At 40.3% G+C, this 12,376-nt stretch overlaps 1 long non-coding RNA gene across 1 annotated transcript; it reads left to right on the forward strand.

Annotated features, from left to right (window-relative positions):
• Window positions 1–444: 444 nt before the first annotated feature.
• On the forward strand, window positions 445–4,645 carry LOC144586342 (uncharacterized). The gene is made up of 4 exons (XR_013541122.1): window positions 445–502; window positions 1,366–1,437; window positions 3,325–3,396; window positions 4,602–4,645. It is a non-coding gene; the product is annotated as an uncharacterized LOC144586342 (long non-coding RNA).
• The last annotated feature ends 7,731 nt before the right edge of the window (window positions 4,646–12,376 follow it).

Raw genomic sequence — 12,376 nt, forward strand, 5'->3', positions numbered from 1 at the left:
GGCTGTGGGGAGAGGTGGGGCAGTGCCGGCAGGAGTACATCTGCAATTGGCACAATATCTCTGCCATCGGACTGTGAGGAGCCTGGTGAGTGGACTGAGCTGGTTCTGGGGAGCAGGAATGGACCACCATGGTACCTGTGGTGTCAAGCTTTATTTCATATCCCGTGGGATATGAATATGAAGCTCCCATGTCTGTTTTTCAGCCTACAATTGTCAAAATCTTCCATCTACCAATTTTGGTAGATTTTGGAAGTTTAATTCCAAAAAAGGTACTTATTCCAAACTATAAGGCACAGAGATTTCCATGCTGAGCTCTTATCCATCATGATTTACAACTACAACTCTGGTTTCATTGGGTGCTTACTTGAAGATTTTCTTACATAGGATAATCTATTTTAACTCTATCACTCCTCTCTATTTGTCTCCCCAGGGACTTCACTGATAATGCCATTTCTTCCATTGGAAAAGATGTGTGGAGAGCCTACCCTTGGGCTGAGTACCTGTGAGTATTCACTCATGTTTGGATTCTATAGCATGTACTGTCTTGGTCTGGGCAGTTTCCCTAAATCTCAGGGAATTTGTTTTTATTTTCTAAATGTTATTGATGATGAGAATAATCTGTTCAAGATATGAGCTGTCTAGATTAAGGTATACACTGTCTGGGACAGTTTAGCTGTTTTGCACATTAATTGAATATATAGCTGAGGGCATTCTTGAGTGCCTTTAGAGTTTTGCAAATTAATGAGGATACATTTGACTAAATCTGAAGTTCTACATAGTTTGGAAGTGATTAGGCTAGTTTCTCTTCCAAATTGCACAGGACATTCCTATATCTAGCTTTAATAAGAAGAGTAGTGCAACTTTTCAAAGCATAGAGACTAAACATAAAACATCTCAATGGGCATGTTTGTGTTTATGTATAAAGGTAATGTCAGCTAAGCCCACCACTAGAGATCCCAACACATAAGCACTTCCTTCTTGTGTTCATGATGTGGAAGAAATTATTCCTTCCCTGATCCCATCATCAGACAGATTTGGGCCAATATCATGCTGAGACAAGTATCTTCTCATGTGGAATGGAAAGACGTATCTCTATTTGGGGCTACTGTTTGCACATGCAGCTGGTCTGAAACAAAGCTTGATGGTGGTGGGAATTACTTTTTTGGACTACAATTCTAGGAGTCCCCTAGTTGACATGGGCATCTGGAAGTTATAGAACAAAAAGTAACTTTTCCACAATCTGATCTGGAGTTTATGATTGCAAAAGGATAGTATGGTGGTTATGTCCCATCTGTTAAGGCAGAAAGAAATCTTGCCTTTAAGTTTGTCTGTGAGACCTTCTCAGTCTTTCCTCTACCACTCTAGGATTCTCAAGGGTAACAGATTGAGCAAACTGAAGAATACTTCTCTGGATGGACTACTTTCACTTACACACCTGTAAGTGTCTCTTTTATGCAGCACCATATTTGTAAGCCTCAGTCTTCCATAGAAATGACATCTATTAGTTTTTCTGATTAGAACAGAGGTATCTAAGTGGCTGTTCAGAATTATAGTTATATGACTCTACCAAATAATAATACTATATGTTTGGCTGATGTTCATAAGGAGAAAGAAACTATTATTGTTGTACAAGCAGTGGTGATACTCTACACTTTGTTGCTGAATCTCTCGCCTTGATTTCAAATATAACTATAATTTAATGTATTTTATGTATTGCAGTGTAATAATGTAATAGTAATATAGAATGTTATTTGAGGAATTCTTTCTGAGATGGCCTCTTAAATGGTCTATTGGATAGCCTCTTAGAAACACAGAAACACACACAGAGAAAGAGAGAGAGATGCATGCACACATACACAAACACATACATAGATTTTTGAAGCTCTAATATGCTTTAGGATTGAGCAGATCGAAAATAATTGTTCTTTCTCCTTCCCTTTTCTATTTCATTAATTAGTCTCAAACTTGTAAGGGTCCTGCCTGATAAAATCTCAAAAGACTAAAAGGCTGTGAATAACTCACTGGCAAAAACTGGATTGTTTGTTTGTTTGTTTTTACCCTGCCTTTCTCCTTAAAAAGGACCCAAGGCAGCTACATAATTAAAAAGCAACATTTAAAAGCTAAAAACAGTAAATATACAAAGAGTTTTAAAGAGTTAAACAAATAGTACACCAAAAATGGTAAACAAAATCAATACCAAAAATACATTCAAAGCAGCAAAGCACAAGACTGCATTTAAAAACCTCTCCCAGACAGCCAGTCTTATATAAAATTTTACAGTGGTGCCTCGCTTAACGGGCGCCCCATTTAACGACGAATCCGCATAGCGATGATTTTTTTGCGATCGTTTTTGCGATCGCATTGCGATGTTTTTAATGGGAAAATATCGCTTTGCAATGATCTGTAAGCTGTTTTGCTTACCGATTTTCGCATAGCGATGATTTGCCAATAGCTGATCGGTGGTTCCAAAATGGCCGCTGGGTAAAAAAATGGCCGTCCACTGTGTTTTCGCCCAGATTCCTTGCTTACCGGGCAGCGAAAATGGCTGCCGTATGGAGGATTTTCACTTAAATGTGAGTTTTTTGCCCATAGGAACGCATTAAACTGGTTTTAATGCATTCCTATGGGCTTTTTTTCCCTGCATAGCGACAAATCTGTATAGTGAAGATTTTTGCTGCACGGATTATCGTCGCTATGCGGGGCACTACTGTATTATATAAAATTCTTTGCCAGGAAACTATTGCCATAGTCAGTATGAAAAATTTAATCTCCCCAGATCTCTCAGCCATGGGAACTGTAAGCCAGAATTCTCAAGAACTCAGAATTCTGTCTTGTCATGATATCTGAATAATCTACATAAGGGGTTCTGTTCTGCTGTCACGGGAATATCATTGAATATTGTTGCAATTGTGTCATAAAAATGGCTCAAGGTGCAAGTTAGGTACAGGGATTAACAACAAAACAAGCCTGTCTGTTGTCTTCAGTAGCGAACTGACAGGACTAGATTAAGACATTTTGCTTTCTGGGGGAGGAAAAAGATGGCCATCATGAAGGCACGCCTTCCTATTCCATGTTTTTTTAAAAAGTCAGAGGGCTTGGCAATTGAATCTTTCTGCTACACTCTACCTAATGATAGGGCTGGCCCCAAAAACTGACCAATGGTGCCACTTTAGGTTGTTCCAATGGCTGTCCTGTATCAATGGTGAAGAATCAGGTGGACAGTGTAATGTTTTTTTTAAAAAAGAGGAAAAGCATATGCTGGAATAGGTAAGAATAACCACTTCTCTTGCCTTTAAGTTTAAATCTGTGTGCTATTTTCCACAGGGACTTATCGCGTAATAAAATCAACATCATTGAGAAGAATGCATTTGAACCTGTCCCATTTTTGCAGTTTATGTAAGTTGCTAGATGTACAGTACAGTAAAATACTTAGCTAGAATGGAATGGTTCTCAGCCAAGATTCCACCCTGGAGATGGCTTCCAGGCTCATACCACCCCATTTCTAAAACCACTGGGGATATTAGAGTTGATGCCTGAAAGGGGATCTGTACTCTGTGGAAGCTGTGTTTCATAACCGCAGAAGGGATTTTGTTACACCCTTCGTTTTTGCTCAAAAATACCTTGTTCTGTATAATTCCATTCTCTGTAACATAATTCTGGGCTGAATTCTGATCTACCAAGGTTAGATGAAGACTCAGGATTATCAGTACCAGAATACAGCCTTTGTGAATGAAAAAATATATACCCAACTGCTTCTGATATCTAAATTATATGAAAGTAGAATTACAGAGGTTTAACATAAGCTTCCGCTTCACTAGAGTTAAGAGCAAGTTGTCTCCCAGAAGTATGAGCGCTGGTATCTGGAAGTTGAGTCATGGCAACTGGACTTCTTTCTTGTTAGGTTGAAATGTTTCACTATTCATCCAAGTGGCTTCTTCAATCTGAGGAGAGTTGGAGAGAGAAGAAGCTACTTGGATGAGTAGTGAAACATTTCATCCTAACAAGAAAGAAGTGCAGTTGTCATGACTCAACTTCCAGATAACCCCACCTGGATGGCTGAGAATCTTTAGAGATATGAGCATTGGCATGTCTCAAAATATGCAGGAGAGCTTAAATGAAGAGAAGAATTGGCAAATGAGTGTGCCATAGTCAAAACAGAATCATATACTTAGCATGAGTTTAGAAGAGGTGTTTCCTCAAGTGGTGGGAAATGTCTATATGTCATAACATGGGACTGGTAATTGGAAGGTGAACCAGTGTTTCATTTGCCCTGATAGCTAAAGCAAGTTTCTTTAAGGAAATCCCAATGTGGGAGAGAAACATCAGTTAATTGGAGGAAGCATGCATTCTCTTTACTAGCTAGCTTGGACCTTAGAAACAGCCCACTGCTCCATCAAAATAAAAAATAAGTCTGCTGCAGTGATACTTTATGGCAATTTCATATCCACTATCTAACATGGATATAAAAAATACATGTACTTTCCTTTCCCCCTGTATTTTCTCTCTGTGAGTGTCTGTGTCTCTATGTGTTTTGTTTTACATAATGTAGAATGTTGTATAAATACAGTAGTTCTTATTTCTGATCCTGTTTTTCCTCCCAGAAATCTCAGCGGTAATGCTATAGGCCGGATCACAGAGGGGGCGTTTCAGGCATGGCATGGAATGCAGTTTTTGCTAAATATGTAAGTGCAAGTAGACAGCCTCTAGCATCAAGCCAAACAATAATATCAAGAATGCCGAAAGAAAAATTAAAGAGATTCCAGCCAAACAATGTGTTTTAAAATGGCAGCCTAAGAATATGTGGTGTATATCATTGCTTCTGATGCTTTGGGTATGTGTAGAAAACAACTATATTGATATTAAACGCTACATGAATAGTATTGTATGAATGTATATAAGTTCTCTACAAGTTCATATTCCAGTTTTCTGAGTAGCCAAGATGTCAAAGAGTCCGAATGGCTTTCTCAGAGCTTAATTTCATTGGAATGAGGTTACTGAATATTGACTGGCATTTTATGATATATGGGTTATTTACCAGAGGTTGGAATTTGTTTAGCCAATGTGTAATACACGTACATCAATAATTTGTTGCCATTAATGTTGCTCCCCCTAAAGAGTTAATTGCTATGTACTTGGTATGTGTCTCATTTCCTTTGGAGAAATAGGCTTAGAATTAATAAGGCAATAGCATAAAGGGAAAAAGTTCTGCTCATAATATTTTTTTACAATGCCCTTTAAAATAATGTTAATAGCAGATGGAAAATGTGATTTGCTACACCAAAGATGTATGATGCGATTTCTACACATTATTTTTGAAATGTGAGTAGTTACTTCCTCATTACACTTTCAGTAATGAGTTACCCAAACTCTCCTATTCACACATACATAGAGGCAGGACAGAGAAGGAGACTCACAGGATTAAATCACCATCAGATACCTCAAAAGTCACTGCTTCTACATCAGGGTGGGGAGCCTTTAGCGGCATGTTTATGTAAGAGGAACACTGGCCCCAGACAGGCCTTTTGCCAGTCCACCCCCAGTGGTTCAAGCCATCTACTGCCTGTGGACACTGACCCACCTCCCGTGTAACACTTGAGGGCAAAAAAGATTGCCAGCTCTAAAGGAAACAGGAAATGTCCTTGAGGCAGTCAATGGGGATAGAAATGGCTGGTTTGCCACTTGTACCATGTTACACTGTTGTCTTACCTACCCAGAAATCCGGTAACTAGTTGCTTCCTTCTCTCCCTCCCTTATTTCCACCTTTGCCTTGCAGGATTCTCAACCACAATCCCCTGACTGCTCTTGAGGATCCCTATTTTTATAAACTGCCCTCACTGAAGTTTCTGTAAGTAGACGACGCCCTGACTTGCTTTTACTTTCATTGAAGATGTTTCGGTTGGCATGTCAAATCTGGTCAGTGTAGTACAATCATCGGGAAAAATTGCATTTTTGGATGGCAGTTCCCAGCATCCTAACTTTTTTGCAGTTGTAGTCCAAGAAAGCAAAGTTCAAGGTCAACTTCACCCCCATCCCCACCCATGGGAAGGTTATAAATGCAGGCAGCTTATTGATCTATTTCAACAAATGAAGAACAGTCCTTAATTGTCCATTCGAGACCAAACACCATCCAACAGCATGCATTACAACAGTATGCATGACATATTGTTCCGGGGGAAATAAAATAACAAATTCCCAGTTACTTATGAGGATTGCAGCTAAGCACAAAGGGAAAGGGAAGCTGGGAGGGTGGAAGGTGGCAGATCTGATAGTTCCTGCTACTCAGAAAGGCTCGGGGCTTCAACCCTGCAAGCCTTGTTTCCATTGGCATGAAATAATTTAAAAAGGGAAGGCGGGATTTTCTCTGAGTTTGTGCAGGCTGTAAAGTCAGGTTTCATTACTAGAAGTGTGATTATTTGTCCCACAGCAATAAGACCTTTGCGAACTGTAATCCATAGAATTTGTATGATTGTATTTTCACACTTGCCTAACCTCCCTTCAAAGCAGCCTTTCCACCCACGGAGCCCTGGCGCCACTACCACTGCCCCGGAGAGGCTGGTGTTAGACCAATCAACCAGGGGACGACTGTATGCTAAGGCTGCTTTTGTGTGACTGCTGACTTACCTGGTTCAGCCCAACACCTTTGGTCCCAAAAGACACACACACACACCTGTCAGAAGCATGATGTCTACCTGGGTTTAAACTTGCAATTAGAAGGCTCAGGGCTTAAATCTATTTTTACACTGCAGTCTCGACTTGAAGGTATTCTCTACCACCGTTCCCCCCCATTCTAGACATCTAGGCATCTGCTGTGACTACTCAGTAGCTTGCAAAATGCACTCTGCATATCCTTTGTGACTCTTCTATTTAGCCTTGCTAATAGTGCTTGGCATACCACAGGATGGAGTCCCATCGTGTTTCAAAGCCAGGTGCAGAACAAAGCCTTTCCATTCTGCAACACATTACATGTCATCCAGAAGCGAGAAATCCTTTCAGTTGTAGTCAAATACTGGCATGCTTGTGTCCTATTCTTTCTTTAGGAAGTGACACGTTAGGAAAGGTAAACAAAGGAGGGTTATCCATTTCATCCCACCTGGTAAAATAAGACTGAATAATATTGCATTCGGCCAGCTTAGTTAGACCCGTGAAATCAGGTCTAATGCTTATTATTTATTTATTTATTTATTTATTTATTTATTTATTTATTTATTTATTTATTTATTTATTTATTTATTTATTTATTTATTTATTTATTTTATACCCCGCCTATCTGGCCCACCGGACCACTCTAGGTGGCTTCCAAATATAAAATCAAATAATAAAACATAGACAAATACATAATAATCAAACAAGAACAGCAGTAAAGATAAAAAGGAAAAGTAAGAAAAAAATCAAGAGTTGGCTGGAGGGAAGGCCTGAATAAACAGCCATGTTTTTAATTGGGTTTTAAAGGTGCCCAGCGTGGGGGCCGCGCGAATCGCCGGAGGGAGATTGTTCCAGAGGCGAGGAGCCACCGCCGAGAAGGCCCGGTTTCGTGTCTTCTCCTTCTGGGCCTCTCTCGGCGTCTCTCCTCTATAGGCTTTCTGCACTATGTCGACTATCCTTTTGTGTCTCTTCTGACTGCTGATTAATACAACAAAGACTGTATGTCATTTTTCAGTGATTTAGGTGCTACACAGATTGTCCCCAAGGTCGTGGTGGACATACTGAATAACTCCATTCGGCTGAAAACGCTGTAAGTGCTCTGTGATCTTTTCCTTTGGGTGGGTTTCAAGAAAGACAGAAAAATTGTGGGGAACGAGGGGGAAAGGGTGTTAGCTGTACCTTATCTCCCTCCCTTGCCCCCTTTTCCACCTGCTTTCGTACAATCTTAACATAGGAAACGAGATGTGGACGTTTTCTCTTAATGCTGTCAGTTTCCCCATGGAGCAGCTTACCGGCATTCATACAGGAGGATTCTTTTCTCATTTCTCTTACTATCTCATGAGAGAAAAGGGAGTTTCTCCATGAAGACGTAGGCATGGAAGAAAATTATAATGGCAGTTGAGTGGGACTGAACTATACCAGGACAAACGAGAGGGCTGGCCCTCAGACTCAAGAGCGCCACCCACCCACCACTGTGGTGAGGCGTGGATTGTTCTTGACCTAGAAGGGTTCAGAGGCCAGCAGGCATTGAAAGGACTGAGCAAAAGTGGTGAGATGTTTGTCTTCCTGATTCTTCTACAGCATCTTGCCCAGGAAGATGTCCTGCTGCCTTTGCCGTATTCAGGATGACATTGAAGTTTTGTGTGAGACGGTCAAATTGGATTGCACAGAGACATGCGACATAAACACCACTCTGTGTGGTAGGTTGAGAGTAGAGATGGGGATGAATCAAAAAAATGGCGATTCATTTTGATCCGTTATTTGTCAAGGTTAACGAATCAATGAATACAAATATACAAATATTCTTCGATGAATTGACGAATCGATCTGTCAATTTGTATTTTAACAGCTATAACATTGGCCCCCGATGGCCTAGAGACACCAAATGTGCAGGGAAGCTTCCTCAGATGCTTTCCTACAACTCCTGAAAGTTTGGTGAACATTGGATCATGGAACCCTGAGTTATATAGTCACAAAGAGGACCCCCAGGAAAGCTCCTCCAGGTACTTAGAGACTCCAGAATCAAACGGAGCTTCCTATGTCTTTCCCCAACATGCCTACCAACTTTGGTGAAGACTGAATATCAGAACTCCAAGTTATTCACCCACAAATTAGGTCCCCCCCAAGAGAGTTTACCACACAGCACAGAAGCCCATGGCACTGAGGGAGTTATATATTTAGCCCCAGCAGAATGAGAGGTCCCTTTGGCAGAGGCATGCATGAGGCATTGAGTTTGTCTTCATCTCAGCACACTACGTTTGCCAGTGAAGTACAGTTTGCCCTCAGTAGGTCTGGAGGCAAGGAGGTATTTGGCAGCACAGCAGGCTTTTTGACTCCGTCAGGTACTGAGGACAATGGCAGCAGGAAAACAGGCCCCGTTGGGCATTGAGGTAGTTGGCAGCTGGAAAGCAGGCTTTTTTGGCTGCATTGGGCACTGAGGTAGTTGGCAGCAGCAAAGTACCATGTCTTGCCCCATCAGGGCACTGAGGCAAAAGGCTGCAGAGCAGAATCTGGTCTTCTTCAGCAACATCAGATTTGCCTGCAAAGGAAAGGTTTTTGCCCCCAGGAGGCAACTGAGGTTGTTTGCAACTTCCAACAGCACCAGCAGCACCATTAGATGAACAGGGTCAGTGCTATTAACAGCGGTTAATCCACAGGGCCATGGGGCTGTTGGAAACAGATCAGCTCTGCAATCTGAAGCCAGGCAGTGGGGCAATGGAGAGACAAAGATGCTTGTTTAGAACTGGACAGCTGGGGATTGCTTGCAACTTGGCTGCAGAGACTGCCCGGATATGATAAAGATGGCCATCGGAGGTTGGGGGGGGGGCTTAGACAGACCGGCCCCCTTGGCATGGGTTGAAAACCAGATGAGCTCTGCCATCTGAAGCCAGGCTATGGGGTGATGGGATGACACCTGGACAGGGTTTGTGTGGGGCTGAGACAGGCCCTCTTTGCATGGGGGACACCCGGACACGGACAGGCTTTGGGTGGGGCAGAGCCATTGGGGTAGTTGACAGCCGGAAAGCAGGCTTTTTTGGCTGCATAGGGCACTGAGGTAGTTGGCAGCAGCGAAGTACCATGTTGGCAGCCACAGGAGATTCTGGTCTTCTTCTGCAACATGCCCTCCTCCTTGCTCTTTTCTTAAATTGCTAGCTAGATAGCTTGCAGAGTTGAAGCACTTGGCTACAGAGTCACAAGTTGGGAGGACAATTTGCCACTGTGCCTCATGGAGGAAAAGCCAGTCTCTGTAGCCTTGGGCAAGTTATATATGGTTCCAGAGCATTACCAGAAGACAGGAATGGTAAATCACATTTGAGTACTCCATGCCTAGAAAATCCTGGGAAGGGTCCCCATAAGTTGCAATCAATTTGAGGGCAATATATTTATTTGTTGAATGCGCAGTCATGACATCTGTCCATCTATTACTTTAAGGAAGAAAGATGATGCAAAATGTATTCAGCAAAACACAGTAAGATAATACACTACATAGCACAATGCAACAACAATTAAAACCCATCAGTAAATGTATATTTTTCTCACCAGGATCCTTCTGTTGGCTGAAAACTTTTGTCCCTCCTTCACATTTTTAGTGAGCACAGGCTTGTCTTCAAATGGAAAATTCCACTGATAGGAGCTTCCTGTGGAATAAATGAGCAATTCATTTACCAGTTGACATGTTCAGACTAAGGCCAGGGGAGCAGAAGCAAGCACAGGCCTACAGGCAGTCCTAGTAAAACTGGACTCTGCCCCTCTTAACCTGGAGATGTAATTGTAATAGATCTGGGTCATTTTGGAAATAGTCATTATGATACCATGAGAAAGGAGAGAGCTGACTCTTTCCTTTTTCATTTTTAAAAAAATTTAACCTTCTGTACTATCAAAATATAGTGAGCAGAATCCTGTTGGTGATCTTTACTTATGAAAGGGAAATGCCAGGAAATCTTAGTAGCAAATTGTCCCTCGTTAGCAAGGTGCCAGTTGCATTCCAGCAATGGACACATGCCCAGGAATGCAACCAGCAACTTTTTAATGAAGGACAACTTGCTGCAAAATGCTATTATCCTTATGCAAGTGTAAATCACCAGTGGGATTCTGGCCACCATTCAAGCCTTGCTGAGGAAACCAAGCAGAAACAACATTAGCTGGCTGGCCCAAAGACCTTCTGCAGGACAGTGTGTGTGCTCTTTGGTTCTGACATTCAAAGGGATAACATACTTCCTTGGTGACTTACTGCCAAACATTGCAAAGCTGATGTCTATAGCTATGCATTTAATGTTAAAGACAAACCTTCAATTTAATGCACTTGGCAAAAGAATCAAAATGTAAAGTAGGAGTGGTATCTCTAGACATTTTCAAGGCCTTTGATTCAGTTGAATGGGATGTATTAAAACTCTTGATTAAACAGATTAGACTTGGCACTAAGTTTAGACAAATAATTGAACAACTATACTCACAGAACTCTGCAAAAATTATAATAAACAATGGTACAACTGAATCAATATTCCTAGGCCGAGGAATGATACAAGGTTGCTCCTTGTCTCCAATCCTATTCACATTTGTAATAGGAGTGCTGGCACAAGTAATCAGAAATGATCGTTCAATTAAAGGCGTAGATACTAGAGACAATGATAAAATAAACTTTTTTTGCAAATGATACATTAATAATTAAATATCCAAAGGAAGCATTGCAGAAAATTAGAACACAATTAATGAAATAACTGGTTTAAAAGTGAATGGGAAGAAATCCAAGTTTATTTTATTAAATCGTTCAGAGGTAGACAAGAAGGAACTGAAAAAAGAATTTAAAGAAAGAATAGAGAGTGTAATTAAATATTTAGGAATTTATATTATATGGAATTTACAAGGTATAATTAAATTAAATATGGACAAAATGAAGAAATAAATTAATGAACAGATAAATGAGTATCAAAACTTTAAATTGTCTTGGTTTGGTAAAATAGCATTACGTAAAATGAAGATTATCCCTAAACTGTACTTTGCATTTTGGATGCTCCCAATAAAGATCAGAGAAATATACTTGAAAGAATGGCAGAGGTTAATAAATAATTATTGTAATGGAAATAAGGATTAATAAGCGAATAAGGATTAATAAGAAGCTATGGTATGTTCCACAAAAAGAAGGAGGATTGCCTAATATTAAATTATACTATATTGCAAATAAATTTAGGCATATACCAGATATTATAGAACACAATAGAAAATTAATATGGAAGGAACTGGAGATGCCAGAATACCCTGATAGACTGGAGGGCTTCTTCTTTAAAGAAAGAATGGTAAAAGAAATTAAGAGAATAATTAACCCCTTTATGACGAATTCTGTAGAGTGCTGGAATAATTACAGATATATACTGAGTCCACCTATTCCACCACTATTACAAGTAATGAGATCCAGAGTTTCTCCAAAACTCTTAAAAAATAATATTAATATAGAAAGGGCTAAATACAATAAAGAGTTGAAAGAAAAGGATAAAAGATATAAATACAATAAACTTTGGGGGAAGAAGAGGGAATATCTTGGTTAAACATACTCCAAATGGAAAGTTGGACTAGAGAGTGGACCAGAAAAGAAGGAGAGACCAGAAAATTGACAAAGTTTGAGGAGATTGTCGAAAAAAGACAAGATCAAGAAGAAGGAAGTAAAAGAAAGGGACTAGTTAGTGTAATTTATAAAATTTTAGTACATTCAGGATTCGATCAAGCAATGATGAAACAT

The sequence above is a fragment of the Pogona vitticeps genome, chromosome 2, assembly GCF_051106095.1.
Source record: "Pogona vitticeps strain Pit_001003342236 chromosome 2, PviZW2.1, whole genome shotgun sequence".
Taxonomy (NCBI): domain Eukaryota; kingdom Metazoa; phylum Chordata; class Lepidosauria; order Squamata; family Agamidae; genus Pogona; species Pogona vitticeps.